Source organism: Equus asinus, chromosome 21 (assembly GCF_041296235.1).
Source record: "Equus asinus isolate D_3611 breed Donkey chromosome 21, EquAss-T2T_v2, whole genome shotgun sequence".
Classification (NCBI taxonomy): Eukaryota; Metazoa; Chordata; class Mammalia; order Perissodactyla; family Equidae; genus Equus; species Equus asinus.
Window position 1 is genome coordinate 17953282 of NC_091810.1, and position 22269 is coordinate 17975550.

Genomic DNA, 22269 nt, shown 5'->3' on the forward strand with positions numbered 1-22269 from the left:
GGAACCGTGTGACCCTATTGTGGTTCCTCCCGTCTCTATGGAAACACGTCTTTATCGCAACCAGCTGCAGACCGGGAGATGCTCTCACACCCCAGGTCGTCTCTGTGACAGCTTGCCCAGAGGCTGGCGGCACGCGGTGGGAGGTGAGGTCAGGGAGGCTGCAGCGGGGCTCGATCCTGAGGACTCCGCCTTCATTCCTGGGGGGATGGGGCACCGAGCAGGGGAGTGGCGCGGGCTGACTGTGCCTTAACAGAACCCCTGGCTGCTGTGTGGAGGGCAGGCCCCAGGGAGCAAGGGAGAAGGCTGCTGGGGCATTCGGGGGGGAGGTGCTGCTGGCTGGACCAGGACAGTGGCAGCGGAGGCAGGAGAAGTGGCCGTGTTCTGAGCGACATGGGGTTGAGCAGACTGGACCCACTCTTATATTGGATGTGGGGGTGAGGGAAGGAGGGGATCCAGGGGGACCCTTGGAGTGTATTCTGATGCCCACTGGGGTGCTGACATTCAAATCTGTGGCTGACCCCCCAAGTTAGCAGACCCCACGAGTTAGAGGGCACGGTTCCCAACAAGACTGCCCCCCGTCAGAGGCGAGCTGCAAGGGGGGTCCCCAAGCTGCCACACTTCTGATGGACTGGCTACAAAGTGGGGGTTCTGTAATCCCCTCTCGTTTGATATCTCACTAGAATGACGCATGGAACTCAGGAAAGCACTGTACTTACAACTACAGTTTGTGATAAAGGACACAGATCAGGACCCGCTGAGTGAAGACACATCAGGCAGGCCTGGCAGGGTCCCACCAGGAGGTCCGCCCTCCTGACAAATCAGTTGTTGACCAGCCAGGAAGCTGTGCTGAGCTCCGGTGTCCAGGGTTTTTATTGAGGTTTCATTACGTGGGCATGAGTGGCTGAATCTTGGGCCACGTGACAGAAGGCAATCTCCATCCTCCCCCTCCTCCCGGAGCTGGGGCTGGCTCAGAGCCCAGCCCTCTAATCCCATGGCTGGTCTTCCCGGGGACCAGCTCCCATCCTGACTGAGCTCCTTGGCATAAACTCAGCTGTGGTCCCAGGGGCTCGTGAACAACACAGACACCTCTGTCACCTGGGAAATTCCAGGGATTTAGAGTTTCCCTCCAGGGACCAGGGACAAAAGCCAGTCAAATTGTTTATTCTACAGCAGGGCAGATGCTGATGCCATTTACCGAGACCAGCAGAGGACCGGAGGCCAGAGGTGGGCGTGGGAGGAGAGATGAAGGGTCGTGGTCTGGATGTGCCAGCTTCCAGATGTTCGTTAGGCCCCCAGGAGAGATGTGGAGCTGGCAGGTGGATCTGTGAGTCTGGCGCTCAGGGAGACATCAGTGTATAGCGCCTATTTGAAGCCACGGGACTGGACGAGATGACTCAGGAAGTGAGTGTCGTTGGAGGGGAGACAAAGCCCACCCAGGGCAGTGCTGGGTGGCATCCAGCAGTTAGAGGTTGGAGAGGGGAGGGCCCGCGGGGGAGAAAGCAGGATGGCCTAAGAGGGAGGAGAAGAGCCGAGGACACGGTCCCCTGGCCGGGGTTTTCCAGGGAGGGGCGGGCATCAGTGCTAAGAGCTGCTGTAAGCCAGGGAGGGGGCCTGCCACGACCTTGCGCTGAGTGGCTTCAGGGGAGGGGATGGGACGGAAGCCACCTGCATGAGACCAAGGTGGAATGTTGGTGAGGAAGCAGGGACCCCCTCGGGGCTGTGGGGCCTGGGAGGGGCTAAGGTGGGAGCTGTCACGGCAGGCTGGAGGGAATGGTCCAGCGCTCAGTGCGCCCGGTTCTGGGAGCTCAGAGTGTGGATGGAGAGAAGAGATGGGAGTCGCTCTCCATGCTTTAGAACAGTGTGAAAAACAGGACGTGGCGTGACGGAAATGCAGGCAAAATCGCTTCTGACTGGGGGTCACCAGGACAGACGTAGCCGCAACTACAGGTGTTTTTGGGGGGCTGCCTTCTCTGTGCCCGGGGACATGCCCAGCCCTTGAAGTGCGTTCTCTTATTAAATACTCGCAGTATTAGTACTGTCCCCATTTTACAGACAAGGAAACTGAGGCTTGGAGAGGTTGGGTCACTCTGGACTCGCCAGAGGCAGAAGTTAACGCAGACTGTAAAGGATTTTTACAGACAGAGGCAAGAAGGGGCAGGGGACAGGCTGAAATGAGAATCGGGGACAGGAAAGCCCATGTGGGTTTGGGGGCATGGCAGACTCATTGGGAGCAGGAGTGGGACAGGTCCCTACTCCCAGCTGAGTCACTCAAGGAGGGACCCAGTCCCCCCCGGGGATGATTCTGCTCCGGTCACCGGCGGTGTGGCCTCCGGCAAGCTCCTAACCCCTCAGGCTGCCTTCATCCTGCAAAGGGAGGGTAACACCCGCCCCCAGGTCAGTGCCGGGATGCGAGGGCTGGCAGAGCCCAAGAGGAGAGGGCAGTGGGGCCGGGCGACACTCATGTCTGAGGACGCTCTCCGGGGCCCGGGCTGTGTGGCCGGAGAGGCGGGCGCAGACCCACACGGCCCTGCCCGTCCCTCAGCCGCCAGCAGACACACGGCCAGGGCAGAGGCGTGTCTGCTCACAGCGCTCATCATGCCCCAGTTGTAAACCGGGAGCAGTGGGCCCTGCCCGCCCCCGCCGGCTGCACATTCACGACTTAAGATAACACGTGAGGGGAAGGCGCTTAACAGAAACGCCCGGCGGAACCCTTCGGGGGTGGATGAGCACCAGCAGTTCCGACAGACGGACAGACGGACGGAATCAGGGGCAACTTCTCGGCTGGGACGCGGCAGCTCTTTGGTTCTGAAATGTCTAAATCTTCGGAGGCACCTGTGAGCCCTTGGGTCCTGGTTTCCCACCCGTGAAATGGGCTCGTCCCGGCTGAGTCGGGCTGTGGGCCCCCACTGAGACGCCGGGAGCCCAGCCAGGTGGGCTGTGCTTCCGTGACCTTTAGTGGTCGCTGAGGATGCTCTCCCGCGGGTCCCTCTGGCAGTGTGTGTGGCCCTGCTGGGCTTGACACGTTCCTGGCCTGTCCGGGCTGGCAGGGCGCCCCCCCAACGCCTCCCATTTCACAGAGGAGTAGACTGAGGCCCAGGGAGGTGGGGCCATGGCTCCCTCTGGCAGTTGTTGACATGTCCTCCCTGAGCCTCTTTATACACCACGGACGGGGAGGGACGACAGAGAAACAGAGGGGGGACAGAGGAATGAGACCCAGGGTGCCGCGTGGGTTTGGGAGACTGAGGCTCACCTTTGTTTTCAAGAAGGAGGGTGTTAGGAATCCTGGCTCCGTCAGGCACTTGAAGAGCGAGCGAGGCCTAGAACATTCTCAGGGTGGAACCTGTTAAGCCGGTCACTTTCCCTGCACGTCTGTGACCCCGTTTCATTCTCCTTGTGCAGCGAACGTGGTGGTGGTTTAGTCTCAGGCTATGTGGGCAGAAGCATCTAGAAGGAGAGAAACACTCAGTGATTTGGGCTCCAGGGGCCATGAGGGGCTGCCACACGCCCACGAGCACGACTTTGAAAGGGGCTCGAAAGTGTGGGCGGGGCCTGGGACCTAGAGGAGGCGGCAAAGAGTCTAGGGATGCCTGGCCCTCCTCCTTTCTCCCATCCTTGTCCTCGTCCTCGTCCTCGTCCTCGTTCTCACCGGGCAGCCACAGGCCAGTTCTGAAAAGCCAGAGCCTCCATCCCTCCCAGGGGCTCCCTGCTGCCTTCCAGAAACCCTCACTTCTGGGCCGTCCTGGTGGGGTCCTAGCTGCAGGTCATTACACAGCTTTCTGGAACTTCCTTACCCAGCTCCACGTCTTCCAGGGGCCCCTTGGGAGACTGGGGGTGGTGGGGGGGCATCAGGAGAGAGGAAGTCACAGCTCTCGAGCCACCGCCGGTTGGGGGTGCTGGGCCAGAGTGTCGTGCACACTGTCCCGCGGAAGACTTGCCTGGCTTCTGAAGGGTGTGGGCATCGCTCTCTCCAATCACCTGAGGGAAACTGAGGCTCAGAGAGGCCAAGTAGCTTGCCCTGGAACACCCAGACACAAAGTGAGGGGAGCAGGATGGGAAGCCAGGTCCAGGGACGCAGGCCTGGGTCTGGAGTCGGCCTGGCCCTGCCCGGCATGCATGCCCTCGGGTGGGGGGTCTGCAGCTGGTGCTGACAGGGGTCCGGACCTGGTCCCTTGGCTGGCTTGGCTGTTCCTTTCTCTTTCCCTCCCCCTACCCAGTCATGTTTGCAAGCCCAGAGGGTCCGCTGTCCTCATGTGCAGTTCATGTCGGCCCCACTGTGGGAATGCCTGGCCTCAAATCCTGGAAGGGCCCCAAGGTCCTGGAAATGCCCCCACATTGGGCCACTCCAAAAATAGTCAAAGGGGTGAGCGGCTTCAGGAGTGCGGAAGCTGGAAGGGATCAGTGGGGGCCGGGAGGAGGGCTTGCGCCCTGTGATCGTCAGGAATGGGGACAGCAGAGCTCAAGGCCAGAGCCGGGAATAGGGGGCCGGAAAAATAGGACTGACCGATTGATTGATCCGCTGATGAGAGAGACACAAGAACACAAAACGGGGTCACGGAGAGAAGCAAAGGAACCAGCAATGGTCAAGGAGGGTAGATTGAGTCACAGATTTTTCCAGAACTGTGAGCAGCCCACTGGGAATGTGAGCTGACCTCAGAGGCAGCACAGGGCGGTGGAGTAGGAAGTTGGTGAGGAGTGGCCAGCAGGATGGGGTCATTTGGTGTCTGGCCAAACAGCCCCCTTGCCCATGAACAGACTGAAGGGGCTGCCCCATCCCAGGGACGGTCACCTCATCGCCCGAGCCATCAAAAGAGGCGTGATCACCAGCCAGGGCTGCTGCTGTCACGGTGTGGGTTTTATGCCCATTCCCATTAAAACAAAAACAAAACCCAGTGTGCAGAGGCCCTAGCTCCCTCAGAGCTCCCCGCCAGTGGCCTGGAGCCCCCGCCACCCCCTCCACCCCGTCTGGGGCCGTTCCTCCAGCAGCACATGGTTAACTGTCCAGCCCCCACGGGTGACCTCCAGTTAGGTGTTCTTCTCCGGTCCTCTCTCTCTCTCTCCGTGCACTTGCAAAGCTCCGGGCTTCGGGCAGGCACGTCAGGAGGCCTGGAGCCGCAGTGGCGGTGGGGGTGGCTGTGGGCTCTGCAGACGTGCTCTGTCCGCCTCTGCTGCTGGCAGCCCGAGCTGCGACGGCGCCTTGCCCTGAGGACCCCTCGGGCCAGAGCACCAGGGCCCAGGGTGCTGGAGAGGCCCGCGCCTGCAGCCGCGCTGGCCCAGCACAGCTCGGAGGTGGAGTGAGGGCTGCGAGTGCTGTGGACCCAGGGAGGCCGGGAAGGAGCCAGGGCTCTGGGACTTCCAGAAGCGCAGAGCTGGGACAGCTGTGGCCAGGGAGACTGAAGGAGGAAACAGCTGGAGCCTGTTCCCGGTGATTCTGTGATGCAGCTGCAGGGCTTGGCGCTCCTCACACCTGAGGGGCCGGAATTCTGGGGGAGGAAGCAAAGCCAGGCGGTTATAGGACTTCCCCGTGGGACCTTAGCTCCTTCCCCCATCCTTTGCCGGATGTTTACCGAGGGCCATGTGCATGCCAGGCTCACTGCCTGGAATAAGGGGGTTCAAAGAGGACTAGGGTAAGCTTCTACCCAGAATGCCCCTAGTCTTTCCAGGAGGAGGGCTGCTTAAGTAACCATAGTGCATGTGATGTGTGATAGGGAGAGTCTGTCCAGAGGAGAAGGAAACCAACAGGGCTTTAGGGTGCTAGAGAAGATTTACAGAAGAAGGACCATTCGGGTTGGGTCTTGAAGGATGAGTAGGTGTTGTTCAGGGGACAAAAAGCAGCCAAGATGTTATGAGCGACTGCAAAGAGGTTTAGACAGAGAGAAATGTAACAGTGCATGGGTACAGGCTCAGCAGGCCTGAGCAGAGGCTGTAGAAAAGACTGACTGATGGGGCCACATCATGAAAGGCCTCACATGTCAGGTGAAGGAGGTTGCTCTTGGTCCTGCAGACAGGTGAGAGGCACTAAAGATTTTAAAACTGTGGTGTGATGTGATTGGTTTCGCATCTTAGAAAACTCAGTCTGGCTACAGTGTGGGCGGGGTGAGGAAGGAGACCAGGAGACCCCCCAGGAGAAAGCTGCGTCCTCAGACTCCTGGAGGTTGATGCTTTAGACCAAGGCGGTGGGGTCGGGATCAGGGACCAGTGGACAGCTCTGCTCTGCACTGAGTGTGATTAACTGGGGTGACTTCAGAGGAGGCGGTGGGACTGGGTGGGTGATGGGGCCTCCCGGTGAGAGAGGGGATGGGCGAGGGGTGCAGTGGGGGGAGGAGAGGTGACGAGCTCCAGTGTGGTCAGGCTGAGCTGGGGGCATGGCGGGACGTCCCTTCAGGGTGCTGTCACCTCAGGCACCCTCCCTCCCTTATCCCGGCGGGCTCCCGCAGCCGGGCCCACCACCCACACGGCCCGGATTCTGGGCTCTCCCGGTGGGGCCACAGGACCTGTGGTGCCAGCATCAATGGGACAGGAAGATCTAACCCCGCACACACCCCACCCACGGGAGTGAGTGCTAATGGATGTGAGTGTGACGGGGGCGCCATGTCCCCACTGCGGGCGGGTTTCCTGGCCATCGAATGGGAATGCTGGGGGGGCAGGCTGGCTGTGCTGAACCTCAGCTTGACACTAGGTGTTCAGGACGGCCTCGTGTCCCTCTAGGTGCTGGGAGAGCCTGGACACGGTGGCAGAGGGCGGGAGGGGTGACTGAGGCTGGCTGATTGAGCACTGCCTCGGGCCACCACGGACCCCTCTCCTGGAGTTCCAGATTCTCCCTGGCTTTGGAACAGACCTTGGGGCTAGGAGAATTAGAAGCCTGGCGGAGAGTTTTTTCTAAAGTGGGAGGCCTGGTGCTGGAGGGCTGGGGTGCCCAGCTTTGTGGGGGTCCCCAGGTCAGAGTCACCTAGACAGATAACTCCATTGTGTTCCGCTCTGTGCTGGGCTTTCCCCTGTCCAGGCATATTTGATCCTCACACAAGGGGATCAGAGAGGTGAAGCAACTGGCCAGTGTCACACAGCCAGTACGTGTAGAATCGGGTTCCTGGCCAAGCCTGGCCAACTCGGGGACTGGGCTGCTCATCCCCCTCCGCCGACCGCCATGCCAGTGGCGCACCTCAGCCTCTGAGTTAAGTTGAGGGAGAACATTTAAGAACAGTGTGAGATCTGTCCCTGATTACCAAATCAAGTGTTTTTTAAAACATAGACTGGTTGGAAACAGCAGAGGTGTGTGTGTGTGTGTGTGTGGACTCCGTCATCACACTTACACTGACTGAGCAACTGCTACGAGCCAGGCCCTGGGGACACAGCAGTGACTGAGGCAGACGTTGTCCGGGCTGCAGGGGGAAGGGGGGCCTCTGCAGAAGGGTCTTATGCATGAGCAGGTATGTGGCAACACACGTGTGTGCCTGCACTGAGGTTGCAAACCAGTGTCGTAAGAATAGACACTGCGCCCAGCACAGACCCACACAGACAGCCCCCAGTGCTGGCACTCACGCATGTGCACACCCCACGCGCACACGTTCACCCACAGGGCTGGCTCGGGACGTGAGAGCCGGGGGCACTGGAAGAGCCGCCCAGCCCGTGTCCCCGGGAACAGCAGCACCAGCCTCAGTCCCGGCTCCTCCCCGCGCTGCCTGCCGTTCCCCGGGGCCTCTGTCGAGAGTCGCTGCCGCCGTCTCTTGCACACGGACCTGGGCACCTGGCTCCTTTCACACTTGTTCTGGCCCTGGAGGTGGGTACACTTGTACCCCCATTGTGCAGGAGCAGAAACTGAGGCTCAGAGAGCTGGCGTTGCAGGGCTCTCCTGTGCTCACGAGCGACAGGCCCGACTTGAAGCCCAGACTCCTCCCCCTGGAGTGGCGGTTAGTGCTGGTTGTGCAGGTGACCCAGGTGCCCGGGCCACCTTGGGTGGGGGGTCCTCAGGTCTCTCTTGTGACATCCTGACCCGCTGAGCCTGCCGGGGCACAGGGCCCCTGCTCCCGATGCCCCAGTCCTGGGTCCCGGGGTCATTGTCCGGTCTCCCCCCAGCCTGGCCTCTTGGTCAGTGACTGGTCGGGTGGGAAGGAAGGACGTTGAGCCTAACAGAGGGGTGAGGAAGCTGCTGCTCTGAGATGGTAGACAGGCCAGCTTTGCAGTCAGGGTACCGCCCACCCCCCCCCCCCACCCCGCCAACGCCAGACTCAGTCTCTCCGTCTGTAAAGTGGGGATAATAAGTACCCCGGTTGGGTTCTGTTGAGTGTTAATGAGATGCACGTGTCAAGAGCTCACCCGGAGCCCGGCTTGCAGGCTGCGCTGTTGCTTTGTTAGTTAGCATCTGCCCCTCACGGTTTCCTTGGGCCCGCTCGGTGGGGGAGTAAGGGTGCTCTGCTCTAGAGATATGGGGCCGGCTCTCGTTCTAGTGAGGGAGATGGTAGTATCGATAAACGAGGGTACTGTGGTGCAGGACATGCAGGGAGATTTGTACGGGGTACATGGGAGCACAGAAGCCTGTGGTACCTTCTGCCAAGAAGCAGGGGGAACTCAGAGGTGGGGTCTCATAAGAGGGGCTATCTTCCCATCAGGCAGGGTGAGAAAGGGCCTTCCAGGAGGAGGGATGATCAGGGGCAACAGCTCAGGGGAGAACAGTCAGACGCACTGGAGAAAATGTAAGTGGACCGGGGGGCAGGTTCTTATATCTCCAGGGCCCAGGCACGTGAGCTAAGTGCAAGAAGCAGGCTGGCTATAAGACAACGTGGAGTGGTGGGGACTGTGGCCAAAAGGAAAGTGCTTCACAGTCTAAAGGGAAAGTAGGACTTGGCTCCAGGCAATTGTTGCTGTGAAGGAAAGCTGGCCCAGAATGGCCAGGTTCTCAAGAGATGCCAGGAATCCAGGTTTTTATGTGAAATCTCCTAAATTTGAAACTTTGGGCCAACACTGGAAAAGCCAAACAAGATACCCCTGGGGACTGCCAGTTTGCAGCCTCTGGTTTAGACCCAAGCGGTGGGGTGGGAGTGGGTGGGTGTGAGAAGGGGTAAAGCTGTGGGTTCTAGACTCTGCTTTGTGCTGACCAGCCTGTGTCTGAGTTGGGTCCAGGGCCTGGCACACAGGTGGTGCCCAATCAATGCTTTTTCTGCAGATGAGTCAGGGAACTCAGACTTTATCTGGATGGTTAGGGGAAACGGAGGTTTGGGGCAGAGGAGTGAAGTATGGGAAGTGTGTTTTGTGGCCATTACTCCACCTGCCACATGGAGGCCACACGGAGGCTGGCTTGGAGGGAGGGGAGATGGTGGGGGGGCAGGATGCTTCCCAAGGCTCCAGGCTGAAGGTAGGTGGCGGGTTCAAGGCTGTGGGGTGAGAGGAGAGGAGGGATCCGAGAGGAATGCAGCATTCGTGGCAATGGACTTGGGGAGTGAGCGAGAGGGAGGCCAGGCTGCTCGCCGGCGCCCTGACCCACATGCGTGACTCAGCGTGCTTCTCCCCAAGGCGGGGAATCTGGGAGGAGAAGGACGGAGGGGCAGGGGAGGAGGGCGAGGGGTCCGGTTCGGACGATGTTAAGTTTAGATGCCCACGGTCCACCCGAGGGGAGATGCGCCACCTGGCTAAGCATGCAGCTCTCAAGAGCGGGAGGGCTGAAGGCTCAGACAGGCACCCCCACCCGGATCGCACCCTCTTCCCAGGGGCCCCTAAGACCTTAGTTCTCTTTGGGGTTGCTCTGTCGCCTGAGAGTTGAGAAGTTTGTTTCTCAGGTTTCGGTTTGTGTTTTGTTCCTGGAAAGGCTGGAGAGGAAGAAGGTGGGTTCGTACTGAATGCCAGAACAAAGGTCTGTGAAGGCGTCTCTGATCGAGCCTGCCCACCTCCGCCCCGAGGGGGGCGGCTGGGAGGGCGGGCAAAGAGCGCCCCGGTTAGCAGGCCCCACAGTCACTGCATCATCAGATCTCCTTCTCTGAGCCGGGCTCTGAGCTGGTAGCCCGAACTCTTGCACGGGAGTCACCTGACCTTTAGAGAAGAGAGGGGTCTGCTGGGCAGACGGGGCGCTGAGCAAGCCCACTCAGCAGGGCGGGCCTGCAGCAGCAGGGTTCGCACTCCAACGACGAGTGTACAAATTCTATATGACTTCTCTATTTTTCAAGCAGTTTTAAGACTTCTCATGTGCTCTCAAGAGTGTCACGGAGCATCGCAAGGGCAGGCACAGCCACGCCGCGCTCCTTCTGAAATGAAACTCTTCTGTTAGGGCAGGAACGCCCATTGAGCGTCTGCCAGACACGCCAGGCGCCGTGCTGGGCGTTTCAGGGGTGGCGACGGCTCCTTTCAGCCTCACAGCGGTCCCTGGAGGGCCGTGGTATCGTTTCTTGCTCAGGAAAGGAGGCCAGGCCAGAGAGGGCCAGCTGCAGGTGCAGACGCGCTCAGCTTTCAAGGGCGGAGTCACCCAGTGCTGGCTGCAAGGTCTGAGTTCTTTCTGATACATCTCACCATGGTTTCTCACTAATGCAGCTTTCCGTCCCTCGACCAGAGCAAGGATGGTCTGGTGTGGAGAGCGGAGGAAGAGAGAAAATGTAGGAGGGGGGAGCTGAGAAGTCAGGGAAATGAGGGGCCCCGTTCAGAGGAAAGAGGGATGACACAGCCCCCAGAATGGAGATGGAGGAGGGTCCGAGGGCTGGCACGGGGCGTGGTCTTGTTCAAATACCAGCTTTGCCATGAGCTCCCCTCGGGCAAGTCTTTTTCCCTCTCCAGGCCTCAGTTTACCCATCTGCAAAGGGAGGCATTTGTCCCCCACACCCGCTCTGCCCAGCTGCCGTCACTCGTGTCCCGCCCCACCGTTTCCCGGTGTCTGTGAATCACCTGTTATCACCCACATCTTCTTGCTTTCGTCAGTTCACCATTTTACTCAATTACGTTATTTTAAAGATAAACTTTGTTATGCAACTTCAGTGGAATAGAATATCACTTGTTGTACATAGAAGCCAACCATCAAAATAAATACAAAGGAGTAGAAAATAATCCTGTGATGAAATTCTACCCAGCTCTTGTGCCCGAGGCCCAGCTCTCTGTTAGAAGGGGACGCGGTGGGGGGCGCATTAAAGACACAGTGGCTGTGAGCTGAGTCTTCCCTCCGGCACAGAACCAGCAGGAGCTGCAGGGAGCTGGAGCCCTGTCCCACACGGTGGGGCGGCGTTGTTGGTGCGTCCTGAAGTCGCCTCCTGGGACCCCAGGGTCTGGGGTCAGGCTCTCAGAAAGCTGGGCCAGGAGTGGTGTCGTGACCTGCACAGAGTCTGGGGACATCTGCCCTTGAGAGGCCCACAGAGGAGGGAAACGGCAGGAGCGGGTGGGGTTCCAGGCAGCCTGTTTCCCGGGCCTCGTTCCTCTGACGTGGGTGGGGAGGGGCAGGCAGCTCCGAGGGCTTCAGCCGGCTCCCTCTGCCTTCCAGGGACAGCCGCTCGGGCCTCAGTGTCTCCTTCTGCCTGGCAGGGAGGCCATCTCGAGGCCCCACAGTCTGCCTCTGTGGCCTGCTCCACCCTGCAGGCCGTGATCCCTGTAATCCCATATTAATGAAGTGATGTGCCCAGGAGCTGGCTTCCCTGGGGGAAGTGACGAAAACAAAGCAAACCCTCTCCCTCCTTGGGAGGCTGGAGGGGGACGGGGTCGGGGGGTTGCTCCTAACGGTGTCAGAGTCATGCTCAGTGCCCCCCCAGCAGCCCTGAGCTCAGCCAGCCTCTGTTTGGGCTCTGCCTGAGTTCTGGCGTGTGGGTCCCCTCCCTGCCCGGCCGTCATGCGCGAGCTTATGCTGTGTGTGCGTGCTCCCGAGCGCCCCCTCCTTGCCTCCGAGGGGGCCTTCCCCCTGGGCTTTGCTCAGCTACTGGCCCGAATTAGGAGGGGTGAGGGATGGGAGGCAGAGAATTGTTCTGAACAACCATGAGCGGACAGAGAAGGTTAGATGGAAAGGATCTTGGAGACCTTCTAGTTCATTGTTACTTCATGGCCAGGGGTGCAAATCATGGTCCGCATTTTACAGATGAGGAAACCGAGTTCCAGAGGGGAAAGTCTGACAGCCAGTCAGTCTGGGGCAGAGCCAAGCCAGACCCCAGGCTCCCGACCCCCGCCCCAGCCTCCTCCGGGCGTTCCTTCTCCTCTCGGGGGGTTGCTGCTTCATACGTGGGGACAGCTTCAAAGCCTGCCCCAGGGCCCCGCCAGCCTGGTGTCCCTGTTATATGGGCCTCGGGCCCCGGATTCAACCCAGCTGGACTCCCATCTGTGCCAGTTCTGCGTGCTTCAGGTGTGTCTGTTCTCACTCCTGCCTCCAGTCGTGGCCTCTGGGCGCATCTTCCCCTTTTCTGCCTAGAGATTGTGGCCACTTCCCCGCACTTTGCTGAGCTTGACACACAGTCTCCTCCATCTTCAGACTCTGACTCTGTCTCAGCCGGGCAAGCCGGCAAGGCCACACAGGCTCCAGCATGCACGAGGGGCCCCTCCCCGTGCACCAGGACCTCCTCTGTCGGAGCAGCTGGCTGCCACAGGCTCAGGGTGGCTCCAGGACCTCCTCTGTTGGAGCAGCTGGCTGCCACAGGCTCAGGGTGGCTCCAGGACCTCCTCTGTTGGAGCAGCTGGCTGCCACAGGCTCAGGGTGGCTCCAGGACCTCCTCTGTTGGAGCAGCTGGCTGCTGCAGGCTCAGAGTGGCTCCAGGGCTCGGAATCTGGGGCTGTTACTTGAATGCAGGACAGGGGTCCTTAACCACTGGACAGTGAGCCACCACTGCTGACCAGGCCTCTCCCCCCGGGGACTTCTCAGTCTTGCCCTGCCCATAACGCTTATTCTGGTTCCCGCCTGACCTCGTCTGTTTTCCGTGGTCACACCCCTCATTCCAGCTCATCCTCCCACCCTTTGCAGAAAAGGTTGGCTTTCTGGTGAGCAGGTGAGTGGTCCCCAGGTGCTCCCGGGACAGCTGCCTGCAGGCCGTCAGAGCCCCTATCCAAGGCCGAGTGAGAGTTGGCACGGGCGGGCCGGGCGCAGGGAGGGGGCTGCAGGTCCCGCCACAGGAGAGGCGGAGCCCCAGCACGTCTGCCGTCTGAAACCAGAGGCTCCTGAGTACAGCCGTAGCCGACGCCACCGATGCCACCGAGCCAGTTCCCGCCGTGAAAGGGCCTTTTGTTCTCCCCCATGGTTCCTGGGTGAGCAGTGATCCCATTTTAATTAAATATGCAGCGGCTGGGGTTGAGCAAGCTGCTGAGCCCTCTGCTCAGGGGCGAGGGGCAGTGACGCGGGGGGAGAGCCGGGGCAGGTGGCCGCCTGTCGGTCAGCAGCTGGTTAATGTTCATCGCGGAGGAATTCGCCCTGCAGGGCGCCAGCCCTCCCTGGGCACTGGTTCACAGCACCTTCAGGGACACACTTGGGAAATTCGACCCAGTGGCAGGAGAAGGATATTTTCTGATTTTACACAGGCCCAGCAGGGGCTCAGGGAGGAGCAGGTGGAGGGCTGTGCCGGGGTGGCAGCCCGTCCGCCCCACCCGCCCCAGCCCCTCTGCTCTCTGATGCCATCTTCTAGGCCTGCCACATGCTGGTTTCATACCCAGAAACAGTCCACTGTTCAGCAAGACAGCTCAGACGAACCTCGGCATCGAGAGGCCTGCAGGAAACCCAGCCTGAGGTACCCATCCCACCTGCCCCAATCCACGTCATCACGGCTCAGAGGTCTCCTCCTCCAGGAAGCCCTCCGGAATCTGGGTTGTCCCCTATGGCCCCACAGTCTGTGTTAGTCATCGCTCTAAAATCCTCTTGTTTGTTTGAATTCCTGCGTATTGGCTGTCTCTCCCCCGTGGCACGTAAGCTCCGTGAGGACAGGGGCTGTGTCTGTTTATTCCCTCAGTGCCTGGCACGGATCACATACTCAGTCGTGGTTGAATGAATACACTTAGTAAAACCTGGGGGCAAAGGTTCCACCTGAAAACGCAGTGTAACTTCAACCGAGTAAAAGTCCGTTGTGAGCGCGCTGCTGCGGGGGCTCCTCCAGGCTGCTCTGTCCGGCCCATGGTGGGCGGTGCTGGGGGTGCAGAGCTGAAGCCAGCACCATGCCCACCGCAAGGGATTCTCGGTCCAGGAAAGACAGATGCGAAACCACGGTTCAGTGGGGTGCGGCTGCAATGGAGGGTGGGAGAGTCCAGGCGGAGGATGGGTAGGCTTCCTGGAGGAGAGGACAACCGAGGAGGATGAGTGTGAGTCTGCCAGGAGAGAGTCAAAGGTGAGGGCAGTTCTGGGAACCAACAGTGAGAAGTGGTGAAGCCTGGGGTCAGAGGGTAGGTGGAGCCCTGTCTCCAAAGGGCTTCAGATGCCACACCCAGGCTCAAGGCAGTAGGGAGCCACTGAAGGTTATTTAGCAGGGGCAGGGCACCGGCAGAGCTGGGTTTTAGGGGCATTCCTCCAGCAGCAGCTTGGTGTGTGGACTGAGGCCCGGGGACGCGGGGCCCGCCTGTGCTCCCACTGGGGATATGGAATGTGAGCCCAGGCACCATGCCCCTGTCTGAGGACGACTGTTGGTGCAGCCTCTGCCAGGGGCCCAGCAGTGCTGCGGGGCAGGTGGGATCACTTCCCTGTCTTAAGACGCACTTTGCTCTGAAGGGGATAATCGGCTTCCTCACTTAGTGGCCGAGGGGCAGGTACCGTGTCAGTGTACCCTGGGTCTGTCCTCCAGGCCTGGACTGCAGGTCGTCGCCCCTGCTTGCTTGCTTCTTTATGCTCTTCAACCAGAGATCCTCCTAGAGGGTGGGGCGGGACAGCATGGGCAAAGGCACAGAGGTAAGAATAAGTCTGGAACAAGTTGAAGAGGAGGCTAAGGATCTTTTATTTTACATCCTTGTAGCCTTGGAGCCCTCTCTTTCACAGGAGAGTGAACAGTTGGGAGGCACAGAAACCCCATTTCTTTGTGTTCACCCCACATGTTTGTCATTTAAGAACATAAAGTTTGTGGCATTAGGCTAAGTGTATCATCTCTTAATCTTTATAACAACCCATGAAAGTAAGGACTGTAATTGCCTCCATTTCACAGGTGAATAAGCTGAGGCACAGAGACGGGAAGTCACTTGCTCACAGTCACACAGTTTGGAAGCAGAGTAACTGGGTTTTGAACCCAGGGACTCCGGCCCCACCAACCCTGTTTTCAGCCACTACAGCGGTTCTCCATCCTTCTTTCACTCCTCTGCAGCTAGCTAATTTCACCCCAGACTGTGCTCAGTTCACCTCTTTGTGAGGCCTTTCTGGAACACACATCTCAGAGGATCTTCTCCCTTCCCTGACTTCCAGGGGGCCCTGTGCATTCTGAGGAGCCTCCTTGGCTGGTGGTCTTATCACGTATCTTCCCCTGACATCTGCCTTTCCCCGCTCAGTGGCAGCCCAGCCTGGAGTTTCATCTGAGGTGCTGTTCCCTCCTAACTGTGTGATGTGCACGGTTTGCAAGTCTTTTCCTGTTTAATCCTTGCCACGTCCTTCTGAGTGTTGGTGGCTTGAGGGCCATTTGACAGAGGAGGTGACCAGGGCTCAAAGGCTTGAGGACAATGGCAATAATAAAAATTACAGCAGCTAAAATGCATGCAGAGCTTACTTAAGGCAGTAAACACCGTTGTTGTTCCCTTTCATCAGGGGGGGAAACTGAGGCACCAGGTTCTAGAGTAACCTACCCAAGGTTACAGCTAGTGAGAGGTGGAACCGAGATTCAAACCCAGGACATCTGGCTCCATAACCCACACTGTGAACCATTTCATTTGGCTGTCACACAGCTGGCTAGTGGGGAGGGGGCAGAAACACTTGGCACATATTTGGGGGTGACTTGACTGCTCATCACTGACCTTCTCAACCTAGCGTTTTTGACTGCCCTGCCACAACAGAATCCCACGTGCCGCGGGCGCTCGTTTCAAGTGCTCTTAGTCCCTGAGAGGATGTGCTCCTGTGTGTGTGTGCGCACATGTGTGTGTGCATGTGTGTGTGGCATGCCGCGTGCCAGTGTGCCGAGATTCCTTGTAGAGTGTGCCTGGGGGAGCTCCCGCTGCCTCCCCGCGGCCTCCTTCATGTGGGGATGAAGGCATTCCTGACTGTGTGTTTCTCCCGCCCCTGGACTCTGCTGGCAGCTGACTCTTGTGGAGTTTTCATCTTGAGGGACAGAGAGAAGTGGCCCTTCAGAATGATCTGGGCCTTCTTCAGGGAACTCTGGTTTCCTTTTGAAACTAAGCCATGCAGGAGCGACAGCCAAGGAATTCACAAGCCTGCCTAGGACTGGCTTTTCCTCTTTGAAGAAGTATGGGCTCTTCTGACTGCTAACGTGACTCTTAACCACTCCAAAGTGACAGCCGCTTGCTCTACAATTGTGAGATGGGGCGTGCTCATTTTTGGAAAAATTTGTTGAGAACTTGTTTTCCCATCCTTGGCACCTCCCTTGAGGTAATCAGAGACACACTGGTGACCTAAATCTGTGGTCACTGCATGAGATAAATGATGACGTTTCTTCATTTAGCAGACGTTCCTTGGGTGTCTACGCCATGCGTGACATTCAGACCCACACAGTCCCTGCGCCCGTGGAACTTAGGTTCAATACAGGAAAGAAGGGCAATGGCCTGAAAAGTCCAGGTGATTGGTTCACATAGTGGTGAGTGCCAGGAAGGGTGACACAGGGTAATGGGAGAGGGTGACGTGGCTCCTTAGCTCAGGTCATCAGAGGGCCTTCTCAGAAGTGGGGGCCTTTGAGCTGAGAGTGGAGTGACAAGCAGGCAGCCATGCAGGGATCTGGGGGGAGGGCTTCCCCAGCAGAGGTACAGTCAGTGCAGAAGCGTCAAGTTGGGAACGAGCTTGGTGAGTTCACGGTGCGGCAAGGACGAGGACAATGGTGGGAGACAAGGTCAGAGGCTGGGCAGAGGCTGGGCTGAGCCTGTAGGCTGTGCAAAGGGCTTGGATTTTATTCTATTAAGTAGACTGCATTTATTGGTTAACAAATACTGCTTGAATCCAGGAGGGGTGATAGATTATGGTCATATTTACCGTTTTGCTCTCAAAACAAAATTGTCAAGCATCAAGTAAACATAATTTTGGTGAAGGTAATATCCTTAATGGAAGGTGACGTGGTTGCTCTGTAAATGTGTCATGGCAACTTGGTGTACTGGTCACAGGGTTCGAGTTTCAGCTCTGAGATTTTCTAGCTGTGTGACCTTGGGCGGGTCATCTACTATTTCTGAGCCTCTGTTTCCTTCTCTGCACGGTGGGGTAATTAATATTTGACCCACAGGGCTGTTGTGGAAATGGAAAGTGATGATGCCACAAAAAAAGTATTTTATAAACTGCCTGGTGGTATGCAGCTGGAAAGGTGTATTATTCCACCGAGAACTCTCCACGAAGGCACCCCTTACTAACTAGGACCTTAAGACTGCCCCGAAGGGAGGAGATGCCCACTACAGACGGAAAAGAAGGCCTTGAAAGGCCTCAACCAGGGGGAGGAGGGAAGATATCTAAGAAGACTATCTAACACCCCGCCTCATTCCTGGAGGACCTCCAGCCCCCATCCTGCCCCCCAAACCCCGGACACCTGACAAGGCCCTGTAGCTAAAGGCCCGCACGTAGGACAAGTTGCCAGCCCTGCGATGGCTTCCGGGCTCTAGTGGGAGGGACCTGTCCAGGATAGACCTATGAGAGCCTGGATTGCCCTGAGGTGCGCATCCGGGAGCCAATCAGCACGGAAGCGCTTGGAGCTCTCCAGGGTCCTGACCAGCGGGGGTGCCCAGAACATTGCAGTCAGTCGCCTTAGTACAGCTCTGACTCCCACTGCGTTGTCTTAGAAATGGATTGTGCTTACATCTGGACCAAGAACCAGTGTCTGGAAAAACAATCACGTTCGGGATGAGGGAGACCTAGATTAAAATCTCTAACCAACTGATGACCTTAACCCCTTAAACCTCCATTTCCTCATCTATAAAGTGGGGATGATGATGCCTATTTCTTTTCTTTTCTTTCCTTTCTTCCTTTCTTTCCTTTTTTTTTTTTTTTTGTGAGGAAGATTGTCCCTGAGCTAACATCTGTGCCCATCTTCCTCTATTTTGTACGTGGGACGCTGCCACAGCATGGCTTGATGAGCGGTGTGTAGGTCCACGCCCAGGATCCAAACCCTTGAATCCTGGGCCACTGAAGCAGAGCACGTGACCTTAACCACTTTGCCACAGGGCCCACCCCAAGTGGTGCCTATTTGTTGTTGGCTGTGTGAGTTAATGAGCTAAAGCATCGAAAGAACCAAATGCAATGCCAGAGAAATATATATGCTCATTACATAGATGTTTCTCTGCCCAGGCAGTAAACTGTCGGGGAGGCCTATTCTAGGCCAGAGTGTTGGTTATGAGAGTATGGACTCTGAGGTCGCTCAGACCTTGTACAAATTCCAGCTCTGTTTCCTGCAGGTGGCTCAGCTTCTCTAAGTCTCAGTTTCCTCACCTGCACAATGGAGCTAATCCTGCATATTTGATAAGGTCTAATAGCTAGAATTTGGTAAGTGCCCGGCAAAGACTTGTGGTTTCAGATTGAGTTTTTGGATGACCCTCCTTTCCTTTTCTTTTTAAAACAGAATTGAATTTGAAATCCATCTCTAACCTGACAGCAGATGTGTGATGCTTCCCTGAACCCCTTAAAAGGGGGCAAACAGTAAATGGAAGCACGTGGTCGTGTTCCCGCGTGACAGTGTGAAATGAAATGGACCGTCTTTTTTTGAGTGGAGCAGATACAACCCTGTGGGAACACCGTCACTCTTAGGTGGAGTCTGAGGCATGTGACCACCAATGGTTCATGGTCACAACCCCAAGAAAAAGATTTGTTCTCAGATGGGGCAGGGCCCTTGGGGTATAAGAGCAAAAATGTTTGTGAAGTTTGTTCCTAAAGTTTCCATATTCATACAGGGAGAAGAGCAAAGTTGTGGGCCTTTGAGTACCGGAAACTTTTCCAACAGAAAAGCACAAAGTGGGATGGGCAGAGTCCCTGGGGAGGCAGAGAGGAGAGCACATGGTGTGGGAGTCACCCAGGCTTGACTTTCAGTGTCGGCTCCACCACTTAACTGGGTGACTTTATTTATGGCTAACTTTTAATTATGGGGAATTTCAAACGTAATGAAAAATAGAATAACTTAGTAAAGCCCCATGTACTCATTACCCAGCTTCAATAATTATCAACCATTGGTTAACCTTGTCTCCTCTCTTCCCCATCCATTTCCCTCCCTCCTGTACCGTGGTGAGGCAAGTCAGCTGGGCGGCAGTAGGTATTCCCCTCTCCAAGCCCAGTTTCCTGAGCCATAAATCAGGGGTGATAGTGGCGTCAGAAGCACGGGGCATCTGGGAGCATGAAGGAGGAGCAAGATGGAGTCCTGACGGTGGTTGACGTCACTGTGAGTTCCCTCTTCTTCCTACCCTCCCACCCGGTTGAGTCTTAGATCGAGGCGGACCTGGACCGCAGATCTCCTTCTCCATGGCAGGGTTCTCTGATCTTCCTCCTGCTCAGATCTGACCTCTGCATGTAGACCTACCTTCTGGAACTGGCCCCCATTACTCTAGTTGCCCCTCACCTTTGGGAATTGAGGTTTCTCCTCAATTCCTCTGGTCTGTCCTGATCCAAGGCCGATGAAGATGCCATGGAATTGAAAGTCAGGAAACATGGATTTCTATCACCCTAGTTAAATGGCTTTTGCCAGTGCAAGCCTCGGCTTCCTCATTTGGAAGAGTCCCAACTCCATGTCATAAAGTGCTTTGCAGAATTTAAGCTGTGAAGGCTGTTACAAGGCCTGATATTCTGCTATTCATCCCCTTTGGAGTAAGCATTGTAGAAGAGGATCGTAGCCATTGAGGAAAACAGAGAAATGGAGCGAGAGGAGAAGGCTGAGGTCAAGAGAGGATATGTTTTTAAGATGGGAGAGAGCACAGCATGCTTGAAGCTGGTGGGGAACCATCCAGTAGAGAGGGAAGATTCAAGGCAGAGGGGAGCTGACGGTACCTGCTGGGGTGAGCTCTCATGGGAGGCATCGCTGTCAGCAGGCCTCTGTCCCAGGGGCTGTGGGTGTTTGAACCTTGTCCTGAAATCAATGGGGCCCTTGAAGAGCTTTGAGCAGGGGAGTGACATGGGCCTGCCTGCTGTGTGGAGGACAGACTGGTGAGGGCGAGATTGCGTGAAGAGAACCACTGAGGGGGGTTGGGAAGTGTTCAAGTGAAGGGAACTATGTCTGCTCCTCACTGAATCCTCAGTGCCGGGCACCTCCTGGGAATTCAGTTAAATATTCACAGACAAGTGTCTGCGTGCTTCTCGAACATGTGCTGGGGAAGTTCACACAAGTGTTCCTCTCAGAAGGGTGGGTTGACTTAGGGGTCACCGGCACTGTGGTTACTTCAGCTGTGGAAGGGCAGAGGTTGCTCAAATAAGGCACATGTAGACCAGGATTGTAAACTTACGTGCCTGTAGGGACTGAGCAGGTCGTATAAATAAGGGAAGGGGGACAGATGTAATGCAATAGGGAGTGGTGGGAACTGTGGCAAACTAGAGACACCTGCCCCCTCCAAAGAGCTCAGCAGTTACTCAGCCCCAGCTCGCTGCTTCCTTGCAGACCCAGTGTTGCCAGAATTTTCAAGGGACTCCAGAAGTCTAGATTTTTATGTGAACTTGCCCAGTCTTTAAACCAGAGCAACCCAATAGAAATGTAATTCAGGCTACATAAGTACATAACTTTAAATTTTCTAGTAGTCACTTTAAAAGAAGTAAAGTGAAACAGGCAAAAATGATTTTAATGATATATTTTTATTTAACCGAATATATCCAAAGTATTATTTCAGCATAGAATTGATATGAAAGCAAAACAAAATTTTATACCTTTTTGTCCACACTGCATCTTTGAAATCTGCTGTGTATTTTACTTGAAGCACGTCTCCGGTAGGACTAACCGCCTTTCAAGTGCTCAGTAGCCACGTGTGGCTCAAAGTGACCGTCTTGGATGGTACAACTTTAAACATTGGCTGTAATTTTTTTAAGACACAGCAAGGGTCAAATGGAAGATGGTTCCAGGCCTCAGTGCCCAGCTTGTGGGTCCTGGAGTGGAGTGGCTAGCCTGGAGCCCCACCCGGGCCTCCTCCTCTGTCATCCCTGCCCTCAGGCCTGGCTGGCGCCCCTCCCACGTCCCTCCTTGTGCTGAGCTGTCTGCTGAGGAGCGACAGTGGGGATAACAGCAGCACCCACGGCTCCCGCGGCCCCGGGAAGCCGCCGAGGGATTCTATGCTAACGACAAGGCAGGCTGGGCCCCGGAGCAGCTCTGCCTCCCTCCGCCTCGGGGTGGAAAAGGTTGGGCTGCCAGGCAGGAGGCGAGGCCCTGCCAGCCCTAGACAGTCCAGCGGAGGAAGGATTGGTCCAGGGGCTGGTCCTAGAACCTCCAGCAGGCCAAGGACATTCTAGAAGGCTTTTTTCCTATTTTTTAAATTCAGGTATAATTTTTATACAGTAACATTCACCTCTTTTAGTGTACAGTTCTGTGAGTTTGGACAGATGCACACCATTGTGTGACCTCCCCTTTAATCAGGTACAGAGCAGTTCTGTTACCCCCCAAATTTTCCCCCATCACTTGTAGTCAACCTCTTCCCCTCCCCCAGATCTCTGGCAACCACTGATAACAGAGTTGCCTTTTCCATAGCACAGAAGGGATGCAGTGCGCAACTTATGAACCTGGCTTGTTTCACTCCTCACGTTGCATTTGAGATGCTATCACACACGTCACTAGTTCATTCCTTTTCACGGCTGAGTAGTATTCCATTGAAGGATGCCCCAGAGTTTGTTTGTCCAGTCATTCTATCATCCACTGAGAGACATCAGGGTTTGTTTCAATTTTTTCTAACTGGGAATAAAGCCACTTTATTTTTGGATGCACATAAGCTTTTATTTCTCCTGGGTAAGTACCTACGAGTGGGGTTACTGGGTTGTATGATAAGTTTATGTTTCTTTGTGTAAGAAACTGCCCAACTCTTCTTCAGCGTGGGCGTCCCATTTTGCACCCCAGCTGTGGGTGAGAGTGTCAGTGCTCCACATCCTCACAGCGCCTCGCAGTATCGTCATTTCTTCTCTTGTTTGCTGACAGGTGTTGGGGAGGTATTGCTAAGTACCTCCTAAGTGCTAGGCACCAAGCTAGGTGCTCTGTGCACATTCTCTCAAGTGCTGGGCCTGGGCTATCATTTTGCAGGTTTGGAAACTGAAGCGCAGAGGGGTTTCTGAGG

At 56.5% G+C, this 22269-nt stretch overlaps 1 protein-coding gene across 9 annotated transcripts in view; it reads left to right on the forward strand.

Annotated features, from left to right (window-relative positions):
* Positions 1–22269, forward strand: part of ATP2B2 (ATPase plasma membrane Ca2+ transporting 2) — a 354925-nt gene that overhangs the window by 82018 nt on the left and 250638 nt on the right. The window contains exon 1 of one of the 9 annotated variants that reach the window (XM_070492451.1): positions 19256–19412. The exons of the other annotated variants lie outside the window; for them this stretch is intronic. The gene's annotated coding sequence lies outside the window, so the exon portion shown is untranslated. Of the gene's footprint in view, positions 1–19255; positions 19413–22269 lie in introns of those variants that run through there. 9 annotated transcript variants of the gene reach the window in all.